At 47.6% G+C, this 22,889-nt stretch overlaps 1 long non-coding RNA gene across 1 annotated transcript in view; it reads left to right on the top strand.

Moving 5' to 3' along the window:
• Positions 1–22,889, top strand: part of LOC112820744 (uncharacterized) — a 226,170-nt gene that overhangs the window by 126,998 nt on the left and 76,283 nt on the right. The window contains exon 12 of the long non-coding RNA XR_012379617.1: positions 7,537–7,660. This is a non-coding gene — a long non-coding RNA (uncharacterized lncRNA). The remainder of the gene's footprint in view (positions 1–7,536; positions 7,661–22,889) is intronic.

The following is a 22,889-nucleotide window of genomic DNA, read 5'->3' as shown; positions in this document are numbered from 1 at the left end:
TAGAAATGTTCTCGCCCTTCCGAGGACCGGCTCAGACCAGCTCCTGACTTGGTGCTTTTCTATCACGGCACTGACGGTGACTGGCCACACGGCCTCCATCAGTTTCGTGCTGGATGTTCCATCCTCCCGGGGGCTTGCTCTGAATCTGCTCTTGACCCCACTGCACCTGAACGGGCATCGGCAACACCCAGGCCCTCGGTGCATCTTCGGAATTCGGCTGGATTTGCGGGTGTCTCTTCAGCCTCATGAATGGATCGTGGAGCAGGTGAATGGCCACTGTGAGGAGAGGGACTACTGCCTTTGTGTCCCTGAGCTGCATTCCGGAGAACTTTGCAGCACTGACGTGGTGAGGAAGACCCAGGGCGATGCTTGAATAGGGGCAGGGCTGGCACAAATGGTGTGCACCTGTGCGTGCGTGCATTCGTGTATGTGTGTTTGTGTGTGTGTGTGTTTAACCGTATCCCGGAGGCCACTTTACCTGCACATAGAGGTGAGGACAGCAGTGGGATGTTATTCTCACCCAGGCGGGTGTCCCACCCCAGGTCCCCCACATCCATCCTCATTTTGTCTTCTCCTTCCTCCTAAGGGATTCGTGGTGAAGAAAAGGAGCAGTGGGAGAAATTTTTTCTTACTGGCAACATTGTTGAAAACAAATTGCAGGAAGTGATCTCCCGCGTGAACTCCTGTGCCACATCCTTTGATGTAGGTACCCCAATCGCAGCTCCAGGCGTTTCCAGACGCAGGAGCTTCTGAGCATCTCTCATTCCCAAGTGGTGCGATTACATCTCCAACTCTTCGTGACCCTCCAGGGTTTTTTTTTTTTTTTTTTTACTTGTATAAATAAATCAATTATTTAAGGCGATGGCTTTGATCTCCATGAGCTGCTATTTGGTGGAAAACCTCAGTTGTTCTCCGGGAGCTCCCTCCCTGCCCAGCATGCGGTGCAGCCCTTCCTTCGGAGGCCTGGCTGTCCCCAGGGCATCAGGGGCATGCAGCAGCCTTGGCCTCGGTGGCCAGGCGCCCCACTCTGAGGCAGCGGCTGTGGGCCAGGCTGAGCAGACACTGAGTGCAGCCGCGGTGCCCATGATCTTCACCCCCTTCGAAGGTGGAGCTGCTCCCTGCCTTTAGGGGGGATCCATACAGTGTGTTTTCTGAAGCAACACTCGCATTGGTTGGGTGATAAGAATTTGGCGGTCACTTGGGATCTGTATGAATTAGTATTTATATCATATTAATGAGGTGTTAACTGCTCTTGCAACCTTTTTAATGCAAATTAATCCAGCGCCGTTTGCAACGTCATGTACCCAGTGTAATACCTTCTAGCCTTTCTATTATTGTTAAAGCAATTAGTGGTGCAATGTTAATGAATAACATGCTCCACGTCTGCTCACCGCTACACACCAGGTGTCTTTTGGGGGGAAAGAGATTGTTCCAACATTGTTAGGGTGACTTGAAAGTTACAGTCTCACCCAAACACAGGGACATCTGACAGGTGCTGCAGTGACATCTGCGTGTGGAATTCGCCTGGATGGGACCAGCCTGCAGGGCTATGGACTCGAATGCCATCCAAGACCCCCCTACCCTTGCTTGTCCCCTTTCTGCTTTCTATGTGGATGAGCAGTGTGAGTGAGGGGGGCCAAACTGGGGCCTGAAGCAAAAGGAAGACTATGCCCCACATATGTGCTTAGCAAAATGTCCTCCAGTACTCGGAACCACAGAGAAAATTGAATAGAGGCTCTGCAGTAAAAAACTATGAATATATATATATAGCCCCACATTGCTCCATCTGTTTGGACCCCATTGTTAACCCTCACAAAGCTGTCCCGAGGGGCCTCAAAGGCCAAGGGACTGGGAACCGCCGCTGGGGGGAACCACTGTTTGGAAACTAAAGAATCATAAAACAAGTGACAACCAGTCTTTATTTCAAAGTTTTGAGATTTGGCACATCGTGGATTTTTTGCATTGTTTTATTTTTATTTATTTTTTAAGAGAGACAGAGAGAGCACACATGCACAAACGCAGGGAGGGGCAGAGAGAGAGGGAGAGAGAATCCCAAGCAGACTCCCTGTTGGGTGTGGAGCCTGACGTGGGGCTCGATCCTATGACCCAAGACCGTGACCGGAGCCAAAACCAAGAGTCAGATGCCCAATCAACTGAGCCAGCCAGGCGCCCCTGCATTAATTTTTATTTTAAAAATATTACATTAGAAATCATTTTATCTTGATTTCTGAGATTTTTTGATTCCTCCTCAAGTGGTGTCTCCCTAGCCCCATCCTAACCCTCCCCGGAGTGGTTGAATGGGTGACTGTATTGATTTTGCAAGGACAATGGCCCTGGTTTAGACAGAGTATCGCTACAGGGGTTGGGGATCCTGGGACTTTCCTGGGCTTCCCAGCTTCTTAAACATTTGGGGAAAATCCCAGCATCTTCATTATCTTTGAAATTGAGAGACACATCACTCAGCTAGGCAGCTGGTGACAGGGTTTTCATAGAAGCAGCTGTTTTAAATCTTCTCAGATATAGGCAGGATATTATATATAATCAAATAATTCTCCAGATAAAATTGAGTCATCTGAACATGTGCAGAGTTGAAGATGGACTTTGGATGGAGAGAGTGGGTTTTAGTTTGGCTCTCGCACTTTTTAGCTGAGTCATCTTAGATGGGTTGCTCAAGATCATCGAGCCTCCATTTTCTTATCAGAAATGAAAATGATGCCTATTTATAGAATTGTTATAAGGATTAAATAAAACAATCTGGGCAAAGGATTTGTCACACAATAGACCTGGCCCATTCCTAGTTTCTCTCTTCATCTGAAGGGAGGACCTGTGTTCACAAATGAATTCTCAGTTCTGTGCCCCAGCAAAGGGCCATGTGGTCTTTTATTTAGACTCTATCACATAGTTAGTAGATCCTAGTTGCTGAAAGTCACTGTGTTTCTCCAAAGCCCCGAGATTCCAGCACAGTCTCCTGCTATATGGCATGCCCTACAGCCTAATGCTATGTTACAGGACTCCCCTTAAGGGAGATACTACCAGCTGGTGGTTCCAACTTCCATTTCCAATCCCCCTTACATTTGTTACCTTCTAGCTAGGAGTAGCCACCGAGTACAATGCAGGCCCAAGGGACAAAAGGAAGCCAAGTTTGCTTAGAGTTCCTGAAAACTTCTGCTACCGTGTTGACTTCTTTCTTCTTTCGGGTGGAACAAATGAAGATATGGTAGGTGGTGCCCCTATAGTTCTCGCCGATCGGAGGCCACTAGAGTCTTAGGATGGCACCACTGAACCAGAAAAATGAGTCTCTTCTTTGTTTAAGCCACTGTGGCTAAGTTTTCTGTCTCTTTCAACCAAAATCTTTCTTTTCTGGTGTACCACCAACTCCAGTCATCCAGGGTACATCCAGAACCTCCAGACGATAACCATGAGACAAAGTCACTCTAGTGCTCGGGACGGTCATCCCTGTGATGTGATGAAGACTGTGTCCCTGGCTTTCTCTACCCTTCAGATGAGTCATCCTGCAGACCCCAAAGTTCCTGAGGCCGGGAGAGCCCTTCAGGGTCCACCCCACCTTTCAGCTGCACCTGCCCAGACATGTGAATCAAAACTGCAGCCTTTGCTTGGGCTCCAGCTGGGCCTCCTGCTTCTAGAAAGGCATCATGAAGCTCTCAGTTGGGAAAAGATATGGCTACGGCAAAGTAAATACCCAAGGAGGGAGACTTCTTGACACCATCGCTAAGTGTGTTGGAGTGAGGGGCCTCATACTTTGCTTTTCAACCAGGTTGAAGTGCCGTGATGAAGACGGCAAGGTTGGGGTCCTCGGATTGCTCAGTCAGCGCCCCTCCCTCTTGGACTCTATGGCACTGCCTGGCCCTGGGGCCCCTCTGGCCTCCTTTGTCCCTCCTTCCAGCTGCGTCCTGCCCATCACCACCTGTTTGACAGCCGAGCTGATTACTAATGTCAACAGCCGGTGAACACATAGCTGATGTAAATTCAGTTTTCCAAAGATTCTGTAAGTCTTAACTTAAAGGAGTGAATAGAATTTTAGGTACCAGAATAGACTTTGTTGGGCTGGGAGGCTGATGAGCATTGTTGAGTCGTGGAAGCATGACATTTTTTATCAGGCAGTAAGATGCATAACCCTCTTCCAAAATTCTTATTATATATAAGGGTGGCATATGTTTATCTAGAATAGCTCCTGATGAATCTGCTTTTTAAAAAGCTTTAGACAAAAACAGTCTTCTGTAGGTTGTGGCAACTGTGGGGATGCTAATTTTATAATGAGCCATAAATTGATTGACAGGAGGCAAAACAATAATGGGGTAGAAGACAATTGGCTCAGAGACAGAAGCAGGCAACTAAGAGGAGGTGACTTGGTTGGCAGAGGTGGTTGAGCACACTTGAATCATGATTCCATAAGCCAAGCGTGGGGAGGAATTCTGACAAGAGGTCCCGTGGCTCAGTCAAGGACTCCAGTGGGGCTTGGAAGAGCAGAAGACCCTGGCAGTTGACCTGGCTGCACTCCCTAGGGGAGAGCCTTGTTGCTTCGTTGAAGGGATGTCTGGGGCTGAGGGTTGGGGAAGGAGGTACTTTCCGAGTGGAGGCAGCAACACCTCTAGCTCAGCCACAGAGAACCATGGTGACCTGACTTCCAGAGAGCTCCGAAGAGAAACCTTCCTGGTCTAGGAGATGGGCTTCTAGAAGAAGAGTCCAAGTTGGATTTTCCAATTTCATCTTTATTCCTGTAGTTTGCCTGCCTTTGAGTAATTTGTTAGTGAAGCTCAACACCAAGACTCAAGTGATTGCACCGTTGTGGGTGGGGTCCTTTCGTTCTGCTGTTCCCAGACGCAGGCTGATGTTTGCACATGGTGCTCACCCTGGAGTGTTTGCTGACTGAATGGAAGCACTCATGCGGGGGGACTGAAATGAAGGAGAGCACTGCAGTCTGTAAGAGGAGAAGCTCTTAACTCCTTTGCTGGTGGCGCTGGAGGGACTGGCCTCTGGATCAGGAAATTGCCTGTGGCAGGAGGCTTTCTTCCCCCTGTAGATTCAATGCTCTTGTGACAAACTGCTGAGAGACAAGACATGTCACTCTTTGGGCCAGTATTTGCCTCTGGGGCTTCTACCTTTAACTACAACAATAACAACCGAAGAAGGATGATTTGGGCACATTTTCTCAGGGTTTTTCATGAACGGTTTTGGTTGGGCACATGATGGCACATTGAATAGACTTGAATTTTCACTTGATCTACTTTTTAAAATGGGTCTCCTTTGTAGAATTCTTTGCAAACTCAAGTTGACAATTCCCTGACCCATGGCCCCACTGTACAAACTTCCATGAAGTACCAGTGTGCCTGACACCATCCCTGGATGCCGAAATATCACTTCGCTGCCCTTGTTACATGGCAGCTCTCTGATGAGACTGGGGCCTTTTATTTTGCCACCCACACCTCTTGTGGCACCGGGCACATAGTCAACACTCAGGAATTTTGCTGAAAATGCCTTCAATGCTAAGATTCCTTTAAAGTCTGTCTTTCATATACAGTGTGAAGTCCATGCTTTGAACAATTACCCAGCTGCTTCAAACCAAGAAATTTACCTTGATTCCAACTGCCTCTGTGTTTTAAGACAAAATTAATTTTTTTTTTACCTGAAGCCTATAAATAACAGCCCTCTGCCTCCTCAATCTTGCCCAAATCCATAGGTCATTGGCCTTTCCAGGTACAGGGAAGTCTGTCGGCAATAGTGTGTGAAGCATTCACAAAAATAAGATGTGCATTCAATTATAATTCAGTAGTTCACTTTGGCTGCCCTGCCCTGGTGTGTGTGTGTGTGTGTGTGTGTGTGTGTGTGCGTGCGCGCGTGCACACACGTGTGCACACATGTGCGTGTGTACACATGCGCGAGTGGGGACTGACAGCCTCCGTGCACAGGACATTATGTGTGGCAGCTCTCTGCTGGGCTGGCTCTCAGGCCTGATGCTGCCCCTGATGCTGTTTCAGATGTCCTCACAAGAAGTAAGACCACGTACAAAGGCTTTAAAAAAAATCCCTGGAAGCCTCGTATGCGAAGAGAAAGGAGAAACCCATATTTTTGTTTAGCGATGTCTTCCGGTAATTAAAATATTTTTTAAATGACAGAAAGTTGAGTTCAAGTGTGAATTTAACAATGTTAAATCAATTAATGTTTAACAGCTACCCTCTCTGCTGGGTGAAAGGGTGAATTAAGGATGGTGTCTGCTTCCAAGGAGCTGAAACTCCATTATAGGAGGAACAACTAGATGGATATGGATACACAGAGACAGGTAGGCAGAAAGGTAGATCAAGTGCCCATTTATTTTTATTTTTTAAAGTATTTATTTATTCATTTATTTGAGAGAGAGAGAGCACAAGCAGGAGGAGCGGCAGGCAGAGGGAGTGGGAGAAGCAGACTCCCCGTTGATCAGGGAACCTGACGCGGGGCTCGAACCCAGTACCCTGGGATCATGACCTGAGCTGAAGGCAGATGCTCAACTGACTGAGCCCCCCAGGTGCCCCAAAGTGCACATTTATTGAGCATTTATTGTGTGCCAGGCTCTGATGCCTTAATTATATCATCACAAGGAATCTTCACAGTACCCCTGTGGGGTAGGGATTACCACTGGTGCTCTTTCTCATTCAGGCACAGAAAAGTGATAAAACTTGTGAAGGCCGACACAGCTAGTAAACAGGAAAGCCAGAATTCGAAGCTGGATTGGACGACTGTGACGCTCCTCCCAGGGGCCATGTTAGCCCTGTGCTCTTTGTGCTTCTAATTTCAGCTTGCTCATCTCCGCACTTAGTCTAGGATGTGGTCAACCCAACTGACTGAGGGGTTTTTGCTGGAGAGGTGGTGAATATCACAGAAGTTTGGGGGATATTGGAGTCTTCTGGGGGCGGAAAGCTGACTTTGGGGGTCTTGCGTACAAGGGGAAGGATGGGCAAGGGGAGGGCACAAGCAGTCCGCTTCTCTCTGGCGGCAGCACATGGAGGACTCTCTGAACTTTCCAGCCCCGTTCTGAAGTATGGCCATGCACTGGCAGAGTTCGGCGCTTTAGAGGACTTTTTAAAAAAGCTGATGCAAAGGTCAGAATCAAGTTTAATCTGACACTGAAAGTCAGAACCTGGTCAAGGTTAAGGAGTGGTTCAAACTTTGGAAACAAATGGATCAACCTCATGGAGTTACGAGAGGTTAAGGACTGATTAGTTCTCAATTAAAGTAAGATTTTGGAGCGGGGATCCAGGTTTTTTGGCAACAGATGTATCAGGGACGATAACAAAAACTGGAGTCAGAAAGGAATGAAGTCCAGCTGACGGCTTGCTTCACGTAAGTGAAAACACTCGAATATATACGGAAGGAAGGTTGCTAGAAACCCTCTCCTCGTGTAGTCATGCATTGTTTGCATTCACAGGCTGAGTAATTCATGCCCTATTTCAGAGGGTCTTGACATAAACCCACCTTGAGAACATCAGCGCTTTGTTCTGCTGGTGGGGTTATTGACAATATTGGATTTCCTCTTTCCAGAAGATAAACTATTGCTGTGAAGTGAGAAATGTTGCCACGGAGGTGATATCAGAGATGCTTGAAGACAAGGTGGCTGTTGGAGGAGGCCCGTGGAATGTGGGGCACAGCCCGAGCCATGGCAGAGGTGGGTCACAGAAAGCAGAAACTCACTTGTCCATTCAACCGGGGGCCTTCCCACTCTGGGGGGCTGAGAGCACTTTTGCAGCTGCCTCCTCCCCACCCCCCTCCGCTTGTGCTCTCTTTCTCCCTCTCTCAAATAAATAAAAAATAAATAAAATCTTAAAAAAAAAAAAAGCGGCCCCATCGATACCACCTCCTTACTGGGGACTAATACTGAACACGGCAAAATTCAGTTGTTCATGTAACACAGGACCTTTTTCATTTCAGATTGAATGGGATAACACTCACTGGTGATAATCCAGGGGTCTACCAGTCAGAGTTTGAAACTATTTGAATGAGTTACAGTGTTACAACAAAGATAGAAACCTTGCCTTTTAGGAGTCTTCAGGGAGCTGCAATACTCAATATTTAACGACTTATTTCCCGTAACAATTATTTGTGATTGAGGGCCTCCAATGTGTTGAAACAATGGATTCTCTGATGAGTTTGATACTTCCTCCCAAATGCTGTTTATAAATTTAAATTGCTGTGTGAAGGTAGACTAGGTAGCTGGGCAAAGTTAGACTTCTGCCTCGTATGAATGATTTCAAGATTTATTGACTTATATCTTTGAAAGAGAGAGAGAGAGAGAGAGAGAGCACACCAGTGGGAGGGGCAGAGGGAGAGAGAATCTCAAGCAGACTCCCCGTTGAACAGGGAAGCTGATGTGGGGCTCAATCTCACGACCCTGAGATCATGACCTGAGCCGAAACCAATAGTCAGAGCTTAACTGCCTGCACCACCCAGGCACCCCTGTAGTGTGAATGATTTCAAACCAGTGGATTCTGACAATGAAATTTTAACCTTGGTTCACAATAGATTTTGCTTTGCAGAAGTGTGAAATACACTTGGGGAAGGGGACGAAGTGGAGGCAATGTTTTGGAGGATTAATCGATTGGGGGGACTGTCCGTAAAACACAAAACTCGGGGAAGTTCTAGTTCCTTCATATATATATATACATATATATATATGTATATATTTCTACTTTAATTTTTAATAATAATTTTAATATTATTAATATATATATTTCTACTTTATTATTTTTTTTGTCTAGGAAAGTTTTCTTTCTTTTAAGGAATTCCCTTTTAATTGTCTATTGGCATCGAATTCTATCATTTAAAAAATCCAGACCAAAAAAAGTCAGGAAATAATGAAGCACTGCTGAAAAGGCAAATATATGAAGAATTAAACATAAAGTAATTGTGATTACCAAAAACAGTATCTGTAATGACTTACAGAATTTAAAATATTTTTATGTGACACTATGTGTCAAAATAGTACCAATGCTGTGAAGGGGTTAAGTAGAATTAAAGAGTGCAAATGTTTTAGAACTATCTGTTGAAAATTAAAAATCAGAATTGGTCTGTAATATGACAAGGATGCATATTGAAATCTTCAGGGTAACCAGAAAAAAGTAAAAAAAAAAAATATATATATATATATACACATATAGATTGACCCACACAGAATAGGTGTATTAACAATAGGTACTCTTGTGCAGTAACCGCGCTCCTAGCTGCCGGCTTTGCATGGTGCCTCCATCTGAAGAGTAGTAGAATCATAGCCTTGTCTCAAGGGAAAGGGGGACTTGCTCAAGGTCAGTAGATCTGCCGAGCCCCGAGCCCAGAGGGTGCCGTGTGCACGGCGCGGGCTGCCTGGAAGCGGGCGTACGGGCTTACAGCCGGGCAGTGACCATGCTGCTGGGGAGAGGAGCAGCTCCTCCTCCTCTCCCACATCCCTCTCCACCATGGGTTCCTCATTAACCCACATTATCCTCCAGCAGCGGGAGCATCATCGGGAGGCGACTGCACCAAGGTGGAGGTGTGAGGTGGGGAGAAGCCCCTCCCTCCTGCTGGTTTGCGTGCGCTGAGGGGTCTAGGGGACTCAGGTCTACTTTTTTTCCTTTCTTGATGAAAGATCAGGAGTACAATTTCGGCTGGTGAACAGAAGATGCTGTAAGATAACCGTGTTGGTTTTGTGGGTTTTTAAAATCACGGGGTCCCCAACTTCAGACTTTTTAGGGTGCTTTCATATTGGGGGGTGCTGGGCTTGAAGAAAGCCCATCTCAAACTACTTGTCCTTGAAGTAACAGGCAAGGGCAGTGCCGTGGGAGCAGCTGGCTCTGAAATTCTGAGGGAGGCTTTGAAGTCACCAGTGTACAAGTTATGTATCCGTTTCTCACCTCTTTTTCAAAATCACCTGATTGGAATACAAATTATTTTTGCAATGCAGAAACACTTAGACATGTGAGGCAAAGCTTCGCTTTTATGGGCTTATTTTTCTGGAGGAGAGGCGCTGATGTGTGCCAGATGACAGTCACCTTTGAATCATCGGGTTGCATCTATAACCAGCTTGCACACCTCTTGCTAAATGTTTTCCTGTTTGTAGAAGCATGCTGGTGTGTTGAAAGAATTTCACAAGAGCACTGGCCCATTTCTCCTATAGTCCTTCCCATATTTTATTGCCTGCTTTTGCTGATAAGAAATGCCTCTGCGATTTGGGTTGAAATTGTATCAGGAAAGAGCCAGAGAACTAAGTCTGGGGAGAGCGTCTTTAAAAAGAAAGTATGTGTTGGCCTTTTTAAACCTCAGTACACTTTTCTCTTCACCAAGGATTTAATCCACATAGCACACCCCTTGGAGTGGTAACCATGCTCACTTGTTTGTCTGGCCAGCGCTGGTTAATACCTAGATGGCCAGATGAAAGCAGGAATAATTTCTCTGTTTGCTCTCAAAAATGTCCTGGTTTGGACACGATGTCACACAGGCGTGCGACTCACAGCGCATGCAGTTTTTGGAACAGAGTCTCTTTTGGTATCTGTACATTGCATTTACTCTGTGCTTTCAAAGTTGCATCTTTCCAGCTGACCTTGTGTGGGAAAAGATGAGGTTGATTTGGAAGTCATTCATGGTACAGCGACCCAATCTTTTGACCCCTGTCTCCTTCAGAAAAAACCCAAATGTCAAAATGTACCTGGTGCTTCTTGACCGGCTTTCACTTGCAGACTTAGAGTAGGGAAGTGTACTTTCCTAACTTCTCATGCCCTCCAACATCTATGCAGGAAGAATAAAAAGGACCTTTAGAGCATCATTCAGGGGGTGGTTGAAAACACCTGGACATCAGGGCGCGTTTGGGCAGCGGCTATGTGCTGCCCCCACAGCCGGGAGAAATGTTCGCATCTCCGTGACGTTATGATGGAGCTTGTTATTCTATCCCACGGTCTGTTGCAGTTTTATAATGTAATTTCCCCAGATCCTTGAGGAACGTTTCATCACAGAGGCCTGGTTTTGCAATGCACCAGGGAATTGTTCCGTCTCTGTTTTCCCCCCGTGCTTTTTATTACCCCATGCTTAATGAACTTTTCTTGGCCGTGTCAACTGTCAGCGGATGAAGTCCACGAGCGAATGCTGCTTGGCTTTCTCTGCACTGCCTTGTGACAATGATAGTTCTTAATCACCATGAGAAAACTGAGGGAAATGTGGACCTTCGCAAAGTCTGTCAGTGCCACAAGCAGGAAGGAAGCCTGGCAGAAAATGGAGGGAAACTATGGTCCGTTCTATTATTGTGGGACAGAACGTCACGCGTCCTGGAAGGTCCCGCAGAAAAAAAGCCAGAAGGGGGGGAAAAAAAAAGGTGCCACATTGATTTCTCCCTTCACTGCTATTGTTTATACTACAAAATTGGCATTTGATCCATTCATTTTCAGGTTAATAAATCATTAATGGAATGCCTGCTTTTGACCAGGCAGTGCCTAGGCATTATTCCAGAGACTTCTAGATAATTATGAATGGTTCTGGACTCTGAGATTAGTAGGGTGACCAGCAACAAACTGTTCTTAGGGAGTAGTCCCCAAAGGGGGAGAGAGAGCAGGGGCATTATGAAGGCGCACAGGGACACCCATCTCGGCTCGAGGGCGGCCTGGGAAGCTGACAATTAAGCAGGAAGCCAGCTAGACAATGTATGAAGGCAAGCAAAAGGGCTGTCTTCCAGAATGACATGTCTAGGGCATCAGAGAGAGTTCAGAATGGCCAGAGGAAGGGTTCTTCCTTGGACAATTTATTCATTCATTCATTCATTCATTCATTCATTCCACAGTTATTTATTTATTGGGAGCCTGCTCTGTGCTGAATGTGAAGCCCAGCATTATGAAGATGAGGCTAGAAAGGCAGATGTGATCACAGAGAGCCTTGCGTGCGTGCGGGTGGAAGGAGTACAGGCATTATCCAGAGAGCCACGGAGAGCCACGGAGAGCCACGGAGACCTTAACCAAGAGATCACATGATTGAATGCCCGTGTTGGAGGGGACGCAGCCTGGAGGCAGACGGGATGGTCAAAGGAGAAATGATAAGCCAGCAGCAGCAGGCGTGGAAAAGAGTTGATCCATCAAGAGGTTTTGAGCAAATCAGATTTATTTATTGGCTGGAAAAGGAAGGGCAAGCCTCGTATGAGCATCTGAGTTCTCTTTGGGACAACCAGTTGCCAGGTGGTGGTATCATTATCCAGATCGGGGACAAAAGAGGACAGGTTGATAAAGATACTGAGTTCTGTTTTCAGGGGGTCTGACAAGTCTGAGGTACTTGTCAGCACTGCAGGAGTGAGGGTGATGCACACGGGACTCTGGGATTTACAGGCTGACTGCCGGCAGTGGGAGCGGAGAAGCCGGGCCACAGGTATGGATGGGGGCACTCGGCGTACAAGTGAGGATGAAGTCGTGGTGTGATGAGATCGCTCGGGAATGGAAAAGCAACCAGCAATAATGACATCTGTGAATGCTCACTCTGCTAAGTGCTCTACAAAGTGCTAGACCCTTTCATCTTCAGACTGCTGTTAATGGCCCATTTCACAGAGGGGAACTTGGAGGCAGAGAGTAGTTAAGTAGCTTGCCCAAAGCTGCGCAGTGTGGAGGAGGAGTTGGGGGCCTGAGGAAGAGGAGGGGAGGAGGGCCCGGAGGAAGTGGGGTACAAGCCAAGGGGAGTCTAGCTCTCCTTCACCTGGCACTCTCCCAGGTTCCTGGTCTGACTGCTGTCCCCATAACTGCTGAATGTGGACGCCCTCCGAGCAGGACCGGGAGGCCATATCTCCAAATAACCCTGTCTTAAGAGAGCACGGGATGTGTACTCAAGGTGCACTCCCTCCTTCAAGCCTCCAGTAAGGGAAGAAAGCTCCTTACCTGGCTTTCTTTAAGCTCAAACCAACCTCCTATCTTGGTAAGTTGAAATCCCACTCACCTTGGAAGCCCATGATAAATGGCAACGTCTCTGGGGAGCTCTCCAGATTTGCGCAGTCACACAGGGTCGCTCTTGCCTCTTCACTCCCCTGCTGCTTTGCACTTACAGAGTAACTTACAAATTCTTTCCCACAGTCATTCGTGTTTCTGTCTTGATGTCCTGGGGGAAAGGAAATATTCCTTATTTATTTGTGTGCCCTGCATGTTGTAGGCTCAATAATATTAGTATGATTAGGTGCTCTATAATTGGATTTGAATGAAGGGAGAAAAGGTCCTGGCAGCTTCCCACTGCCCACCCCCCCAACTTTCCCTTTTATGGGTGCTTTTGCAACCAAGCTATCCTTGCCGGCCATCCTGATATTTCTTTGTTTCCTCTCTGCATGTTCCTTGGGTTCTTTATGGCTTCCCCATTTGTGCCTTCTTCGGCCTGACATACATTAGAATTAGTTCTTCTGTGTGTCTGGGTCCTCCCCAGGCTCTAAGTCCTTGACTGCCAAGTCCAGTACCTGTCACTCAGGAAGTGGCAGCAAGGTGGGGCGGAATGCTAGTCCCCTGGAAAGCCCGCTCCAATCCTCCCTGGTTCATCCTCGCAGGCACACCCCATTCTCCCTGGGGCCATCAGCTGCACGCACCCTTTCATCCCATCTTAATGGGGGAGCAGGTGGCCCAGCCTTGCCCCATGTCCCCTCTGTGCTTCTTCTTGGTCTTCCCAGACCCAGGCTCACACATGATGCTACAGTGATATGGGCTTCAGCTCTGATCAAAGCTGAAAACTGCAGCTGAGACCTGAACTGGCTGGTAAATGAGCAAAGGCTTACTTCAGCCAGTTGGGCCAGAGTCTGCAAATACCCGGTGCCAAGAGCCTTTGCCATAGTTGCAAGTCAGAGCCTTCTACGCTATTCTTTAAAGAGAGATGCACCATGGGGCAGCAAACAGCTGTGTTGCAGATGTAGGATGACATCGAAGAGGCTCCCTGTGACCGAGAGGAGAGCAGTTGCATTTGTCATTGTGGATTTTTAGTCAGGTTACTCCTGCTCTCTTAATAAAGAGTGGAGGATGAGGTTGGAGAAGAGGGGAAGGGAAGGAGAGAGCGTGCTGTGTTTCTGTTACTTATTTCCGATGTAAACATCTCAAGCAAGCTCACTGGGGTAACATTTTCAGTGAAAATACGTATTTCTACTGGACACAATGCAAGAATTTTTTGCTCATGGAATTTTCACTCAACAATAGGAGAAAAGATGTTTTCACACAGGCATTTTTGGCTCCAAATATGGATTTGACAAGTGTGTCCGCAAATGCCAGCAGGACTGAAGCGTGCCTCTGCTCTGGGAATTCTAGAACCCTCAAAAGAACCCCGAATGCATTTAAAAAAATGTCACTAAGTCACATACTTAAGTTGTGCTTTCTATTGTTGCTAACAACACTTGCGTATGATCACTTGGAGAGACCTCGGAGGTCTTGTGTGAGAATCCAGCATTCCGTGAGCCGGTGGGCTTTCTGCCTCTCACTGGGCATCCTGGTGAAATAGTGTGTTTGGCTCCCCTTCATTGTAGGTTTTGCTCTCTGGGCCTGGATCAGAAAGGACGTGGATCAGAAAGACGATCTGAATCCGAAACTCCTATACCTTTGTAACACATTGATTGGCGGCGCCTCACTGCTGCAGCCCAAGTCAAGAGCCGCCCAGCGCGTCCCCTCTCTCGGCTGTGCTCTCTGTTGGCGTTAATGCAGTTGTCACCGAGGACGCCATCACCATCAGAGAAGAGGCAGGGCCTTCAACTCCATGCGACGGTGTTTTGAACTCAGCCCAGCGACGCCCATCACCATCAGGCTGGATGCCATTGATTGGTTCGTAGAAGAGAATTATGTGACTTCCCTCTTAAGACCGTGCTGGAACTTTCCTGGGGGCCTTGAGATTGTCTCAGATAAGATTCAGCGCTCTCATGGTTGTATTTTTTTAAGCTTCTCCCCCCCACTCTCGGGCTTGATAATGGTTTTCTGTCTCAATTCCTTCTAGCTAATCTTATTATCTTCAAAACGTAAAATGACCCCGTTCAGTTTTAAATTAATTTATATGCGGCAGATTTGTTTTAGGTGACTTTCTTTTATGATGCTGTCCTGCAGGGAGGGGCCGTGCTGACTTCTTAGAGCATGTCCTGGGATTAACTGGCAATTCAGTTCACACACACTGAAAAGCTCCTCAAATATTCACATTAACTAATTGGCGGGGCTGATGGAAGATGACCTGGCCATCACTGTGAGCACAGAACAAGAGGCCTCATTTGCTTTGCAGTCCTGCACATGTGTGTATTAAGTATGTAGAAGGAGAAGAAGTTCCACTTTAAATCCTTCTTGATTTTTAGGGTTACACCCATTGCACTTTGACTCCATCTTTCCTTTGCCGGCCACCTGAATTGGCATCATCACTGGGATCTGTATTTCACATAACTGTAAATCAGATTGGACTTTCTTTGGATGGTTTGAGTCAGGGCTGGGAAGTTCACTTTGGTTGCGTTGGGAGGTGGCAGAATCTGTAGCTCCTAGAAAAGCTCCCACTTGGGAGGCCCGGGAAGTGCTTTCAGCACATCGCTGGGCGTGGGAAAGTGAAGCAGGAGAGATGACTTCCTGTGAGGGGCCGCTAGCTGCCACCGGAGGGACGGTGATGTCGAGAGGAGACAGGAGCATGAGTACAGGTGGATCGGGAACCTGGTCGTAGGACGTCCTGGAATGTGGCCAGACAGGCAGCCTGCAGCCTCTAGCCCCAATGGACATGGACTTGGGCTGGGGACCCACAGGGAGCTGACTGGTGTGTCAGAGCCCTGGGGGGGGGGGGAGGTGGTGGACTGCAGGCCAGGACTCAGGACTGTCCAGAGCCCTGCCTTGACACAGCAGGCTTCGGCTTATAGCCTGGAAGGATGGTGGACAGACCTCCTGACAGGACACCTTCAGAAACTGGGGCCATTCTTAGCAAAGATTTTGGCTCCAACACAAGTTTAAAAAAACCCCACTCCTACTCAAAGATGCTATGTTGGGGACCCCCCCCAATGGAAAAGGTACTTACCTGTCTCAATGGCTTGGCCTGCTGATGCTACTCATCACAAAGAGGAGAGAGGGTTAGGATTGAAAGCAAAAGATGGGAATGCTCAAAAAAGACAGGGAAGTGGGAGAAGGAAGCGAAGATGCGCATATACAAGAGCAGTCAGATGCGAGAATAGATGTAGGCCTTAGAACGACGCCTGGAATGAATGTGGGGTGGATGTCCATTGTGGGAATTTGTGGTGAGAGAGGATCTCCTTTTACAGTCTCTCCTAGGCCTGGTTTCAGACATTATTGGTCAAACTGTGGTTTTAATTTAAGGAGAACCCAGGCATGCTGTGAAGTAGCTTACACTATGAACATCCTTACTACCCTTCTACGTTGTTCCATTGAAAAGAGATGTCTGGGCCATTTCTTTTTGAACTGTTGGGATGATAGTGATTTCCCTTCTTGATTACTCCCCCAAATCTTCCACCCTCTCATTTTCCATCACTGGGGATTGCGGGGTAAAGTTAGAGTAACCGAGTCTGTTTCCAAAGTGATCACGCCAGGGTTGGTCTCAGGGAAGGGCACATGGTATTTCACACCAGATGCCCAAAGGTCAAGTCAACAGTCATTGGTCATTTTATTTCTCTCCAGTTATGCCAAGTAGATGACATCTGAGCCAAAGGGTAGAGCAGAGTTTCTGTTAGAAAGGGAAGTTGACCTCAAGTTTCCAACCAGTAGATTTGGACCAGAGACCCTGGATGTGTGTCTTCCGCGGACGTCCGGGATTTTATTTGCCGACTCCAGAAGAGAGGCTGCCAATTTCAGAAGGGATCTACAGGCAACTGTGCTGCGTACCTCCAGGACAGGTGAGGGAAGGTGCACAGATCTGGGAAGAAAAAAGGCCCTGGGTCAGGTCGTGATTTACAGTTGCCAGTTGGCACACACCCAGGACTCTGGGTGGAACAGGCAGCGGAGAGGAGATTTGCTCTAATGAGTGAAGCTTTCTCAATACAGTGTCTGAAAACATAGTGAAACAAGCTGGTGAGAGTCACGAAGGAAGAGAGAGGCCATGGTTAAGGTGATTCTGCAGTCACGACAGGGGCCGCCCCAGTACCCTTGTGGGGACTGGGGTCCTCTCTGTCCTCACAGAGCACTGCAGGTCCAGGGGTGCTGCCCGGGCCACCCAGCAATGCACAGTTCGTTACAGGAGTCCTGGCGCCCAAAGCAGCAATGATTGTAGATGTGCAAGACCATCCCCCTCCTTCCTCTGAGCACCCTTGGCTGGCGCATTCTTTTCCATGGGAATGATGGCATGCTGTGGCTGGGGGCACAGAAGTGCCCTGTTACAGGACAGTCCTGTATTCTTGCCCGTGGGCAGTCAGCGGCCACTGCCTTCGGAGCCCCAGTTCAGGAAGGGGGCCTCTCCCGACTGCAGGGAGAGGTTGGGGGCCCAGATACGGGGTGCAGGTGCTCCAGGATCTTCAGGGCGCCAATGCACAGATGCACATGCTGGGGTTTCTGCTAGAAGGGCAGGCAAGGGGCCTCACTTTGGGGAGGATCCCAGAGTGCCAGTCATTCACTAGCTCCGCCCCCTTGTTCACAGGCAGACCCTCTGCTCATCTCTGCTTGGCTCTCTGCCACCCAAGTCTGTGTCAGGCCTCCTGGGTGCTCTGGTTTTGGTGTGCTTTCCTGGCCTAAATAAGTGCTCTCTGGGGCACAGGACTTCCGGTTTTACTCTGCTTTCCAGCTCTGCACCCTGTGGGTTAAAGACACCTCCTCTTTCGGCCAGGGCCCCAGGAAACCAGCTACCCGCTTCCCTCAAGCTCGGTCTGCCGGATTGGCAGTTGGAGAAGGAAGGAAGGGAGGCTTATGGGTAGAGAAGGAATTTCCCAAGAAACAGAGGTGATTCTGGTGACTTCCGCCTCTTATGATCTGGGAGTAGGGGGGCCTGGTTCTGGTCCTGTGGTGTTATCAGTTACATCAAGCCCCAAAATCTGGAGAAGGCAAGAGGTGCCACAGTCATGAGATTGTTGGGGAACGAACCCGGGGAGAGAGGGACGAGAGGAGAGCTTGGTCTAAGGAGGAGATGGCTCAGCAAAGTGTCAACAGGGTAGACTCCAGGTGCATTTGGAGTCAGGGGAAGTGGCCAAGGCCATGGCTGATGGACTGTGGCAGGCTCGGTGCTAGGAGCTGCATTTGGGTGGGCACTATGATCCCATCCCGCTGGTGAAGACAGGGTGCTCGGGGGGTAAGCCTATCACTCTGCTGCTAAGGGGGTCTTGGTCTGGACGCCTCTCTTTGGAAGGAAGACTCTACCTCCAATTTCCTTCCGCGAGGGAGGGAGGAAGGGAAGGAAAGGAGAGAGGAGAAAGGCCTGTGAGCAGTCATTGTGACTAAGGGCTTAAGTGGCTTGGCTATTTTCAGAGAGTCTGCTAATTCCCACTCTGCAGAGACCGAGAATTTCATACAAGTGCTAATGCTGAGACCTGTCAGCCCTGCTCCCGAAGTCGGTCATCTGGTAACGCTGAGAGGCAAACACAGCTCAGCATTGCTTTCTGCGTTCTCTTCAAAGCAATTAAATGTGATCCAATTGGGGTCCCAGAAACAAATAACTTCAGACCAGTTCCCAACTGAACAGGTAACTGTAATTCATGGACAATGCAAAATATCTCACATTTTGAAGTGTAGCACAAAATGAATAAAGTCAACTTAGAATTTAATAAAGGCTCTCTGGAATGCATTTTAGGACAGGGAACCATGTACTGCAGTGAATCTAAATTTAGAGGTGGAAAATTAGAACAAAGCTACCTATTTATTAACACACCACTTTGCAGTGAACTCTTGTGCTGTTATGGGTCGGTCTCTGGATTGTTGACACATATTACCTTCCCTATTGAAACCATAAAATTTACATTTTCTTGAGCATCTTGTCTTTGATTAACTTTCCTATATGCTCTATTTTAAGAACTGTGTTTCCTTTTCATGCCTTTTCTTTGCTAAATATATATTTCCAGGATTTTATACTTTTCCATTATGGAAACAACTTGGCTTCACTGTGATTCTTTCAGCATTCCCAGGTATGTGTAATTACTGGCTGCCAATTACTCTTTTATTAAGGGATACGCTAAGGCTTATTTTAAAAGCATTTCTCCTCCAAAAACTGACACAACAGAAGGCCTTCATGTTAGTCATGCCAGTCGTAAGCGGGAGGCGTGTCTGTGCTGAAGGCTGGCGGCCTTGCCTGCAAACAAATGCGGAGTGCTGCAGAGATGCTCGGCTCAGAAAGGCCCTCCTCACTGCCGACTCAAGAGGGGAGAGCTTGCATTAAATGGGGCAGTGCTGCAAAGTGGTGGCTCACCCCTCCGTTGGAAGGAAAATTGGTGTGTTTCTGCCTAGGGAGGCGATTCTTAAATTTGAAAACTGTAAAAGTAGATCAAGTATCCGAAGAGGGCAAATGGAGAGCAGAAACCATTCATGTATTCCTTCATTCTATCGGAAAGATTTGTCTCCTCCTTATTTAGGTGGGATTTAGAGGAAACCAGTTTGGGTATGGGCTGTAGTTGCACCGCATGGAACTGTCAGTCGTTCAGAGAACAGCGATGCCTAGGGTAGGACAGCGCCTGCGTCTCCTCATGGACCTTGGCCAAGTTCATCAGCATCTCTAAGGCCTCAGTTTCCCTGCCCTCAGTTTCATATGATCAATGGGAGATACAGAGGACAGCCAAACAATGATGTAGATAACACATGGAAGATCGTTGGGGAACTGCTGGAGGAGGTGGAGTCATGGTGCTCTGAGAGGGTATTCCAGGTCAGGGAGAGCAAGAAAGCTTCCTGGAGGAATGATGTTGGGCCATGATCTGAGGGATGGGTGAGAGCTGATGAGGGAGATGGTGAGAAAGAGTGCTCTCAGCAGAGTGAGCAGCATGGGTGAAGGCCCTGTGGTCAGAGGGAGTAAGACAAGTGGGAGGAACTGCACGGTCCGTGTGTTTGGAGGTCAGACGGTGAATCATAGGAACCAGAACATAGAGGGTCTTAGGTGCCAAGTTCAGAAGTTGTGTTCTATCTTAGTTAGGAGCACCAGAAAGCTAGTGAAGGGCTTCAGGTGGTGTGTGTTTGTGCAGGTGTATGTGCGTGAGTGTATGGGCAGGTTGGTGCGAGGATGGTTATCATGACTTGATGCGCACTTGGCTGGATCCCTGGGACTGCAGGTCAGAGAGCAGGGTGGATATAAGAAGGCTAGTGGGCCTCTACTGCAGCCATCCAGGTTGGACACAGCGGTAATTTGTACGAGTGTGGTATAAAGATTGGAAAGAAGTGGGTGGATCTGAACATATCTTGGGAGTCCACTACAGGGTTTGGCAGTGGTTTGGTCATAGGCCACTGGACAGGGAGAAGGGTAAAGAATGACCTGTGGGCTCCACCCCACAATCAGGTAAAGGGGAGCCATTCCCTGAGCCAGCCAAGGGGTGCTGGAAGGGGACAAGGATTAGGAGGGAGGTCATGGATTCAGGCTACATTTCAGGTGTCTGTTTGAGTTGTCTTTGAGGTGTCCTAAGGAGAGAAGAGCCAGGCATTGAGATGGATGCAGAATGTAAACGCTTTGGGCTGAATCATGCATTCTGAGGTGTCCACGCTGGGAGGTGGTTGGAGTTGAGTGTGGCTAAGCTTTCCCAGGGAAAGGGTCCAGCAGGAGAGGAGGTGGATCTGGACTTGAGCCTTGAGGAGCTCTAGCAGTGAGTGGCTTGGGAAAGTCAGCGAAGGCATTAGGGAAGGTGAGGCTGGAGAGGTAGCATTTAGACAGAAGAAGAGATGGTTTCCGGGATGGGAACGTGGTGGGCAGAGCGGAAGGCCACTGTGGGGTGAGGCGAGATGAAAGAGGAACATTTTGGGTTGGACTTGGGGAGACTGAGGTTCTCGGCAATTTTTGATCACTGGGAGTTTGTAGAACACAACTTTCAGACATACCAGAAAAGACTCTTTCTTACAGAGGCAGAATTAAATGAGATCATCTCAGCAAAGCCCTGGTACCTTCAAGGCACATGAGTACAGAGAACTATTTCTCTTCTTTTGTCTAAGAAGGAGAGTTTATAATTGGCATATCAGATTTTTTCACCCTCGGCACTTCTGACACTCTGGGCAGCCTGATTCCTGGTTGTGGGGGCTGTCACGGGCATGGTAGGATGCCTAGAAGCATCTCTGGCCTCCATCCATTAGACACAGAATATCTTCCCTCCCCAGGAGGGACAATAAAAAGTGGCATTGTCACATTTTTGGGGGGTTGGGGGAGTGATGGGCAAAATTGCCCCTAGTTAAGAACCACTGGTTGAAATAAAATAATTTCTTTAGAAATGAATTTAATGAGCCCATATTTTTTTCTTAATTTTGTAAACAAATAGCTGGAAGGGTTTGGCATCCTTGGAATGGCCATGATGTCAAAACTAGAAGCCACAGGAGGGGAAAAATAATTGATTTTGTATCTGAATATTATAGTTAACATCCAATAAGCAGCTACTATAGAAACAAAATTAAAAATTTGGATGGGTTGACTCCAAATGTTTTCTAATTCTTTAGGAAGCATGAAAGCAGACAATTTATGTCATACAGGAAAGAGAAGCCAGCTCTCCTTGGAGAAGACACAATCCACACCTGGGGGCAAAATCTGCCAGTTAACCGCCCCCCCCCTCCACTTTGGGACTCATGCTTCACAACAAACTTTTGTTAATATTTATGAAGAGACTTAATGCCTTTTGGTGTAAGAAAAAAATCTAAATGAACGTTGCTAACAGGATGGTGCCCTATCTCCCAAAACATATAATCTCCCTTTCGGGGTTGGCAAAGTTTACAAAATAAATCTCATCCAGTGCCACACACTGACTGCAGTATTTATCTTTGACACCCTGTGCTATTGAAATTCTTGATGCCTTATAGCTGACTTCAGCAAACAAATTTAACAACCTAGTTAAAACCAAATAGCTTTATAGAGATGCTGTAACTTCTTAAGTTATAGCAGGACAGATTAGGGAAGCAGACAATAAAAGTCCTGTGGTTGCTCATATACTCTGGACTGCTGCAAAACATTAATGTGCTAACACCCGCCTAAGAGGCGCCCCAGGACGACCGGGTTTCTAGAATTCAGAGCTCCTTTACTCTGAGGCAGAACAAAGGGCATTTTAATTTCCTGCTATACTGCACAGTTCTATAGGAGCATTTGTTTACTAATTTTTTTTTTTACCCTAAACGAACTATTACAAAAACTGTACTCGTGAGCTCTGATGGGATGCCGTGAGAAAGAGCACACTTCCCTACGGGATGGGGTAGAATTCTTTCTCCAGGAGGAGCCATTCACACTCGAACAGAACTCTAGACTGCTCAGGTTGGACAGCTCACAAAATAGGACTCCTGAGCCCTCGGAAGAGGAACCACAGGCTTCGCTTGTCTTTCTTTTTCTCTGAATGAGTCAAAGAGGACTGTTCTTCTGTTTCACGAGGTGTGTCCTTGAGCTGGTAGCTCATAGCTCAATTTCTGTGTTGATTCAGCCTCATCATGTTACAAACACTCAGCATTCTGTATGGAGATCCTGGAGAATCTGCCATAAGATTATAATCCAGAATCACAAAGGAAATAATAAAGGAAGGAAGGGGAAGGGAGGAAGGGTGAGTTTTTACAAGCCTCTACTTGGCAGCTATGGCCCACTGTAGGGCAGAGTCCTTCAAGCGTCCCCACACCGGCATGCAAGGAGTCGTCCTCAGTCTCACCAGGACCGTGGAAACCGCCTCATGGGGTCACCTGGACCATGAATCTCTTGATGGGTGTCTTAGTCAGGGTTTCTAAGAGAAAGAGAACCAATAGAATATGTATATACAGACAGGTATAAAAGGAATCGGTTCGTGCAATTATGGAGTCCCGTGATCTGCCATCTGCACGCTGGAGACCCAGGGAAGCCCG

This window comes from Callorhinus ursinus, unplaced genomic scaffold, assembly GCF_003265705.2.
Source record: "Callorhinus ursinus isolate GAN/ISIS: 27379988/994484 unplaced genomic scaffold, GSC_fseal_2.0 scaffold10, whole genome shotgun sequence".
NCBI classification, from domain to species: Eukaryota; Metazoa; Chordata; class Mammalia; order Carnivora; family Otariidae; genus Callorhinus; species Callorhinus ursinus.
Note: the sequence above shows the minus strand (reverse complement) of the source record. Positions and strands in the feature narration are given on the sequence as shown.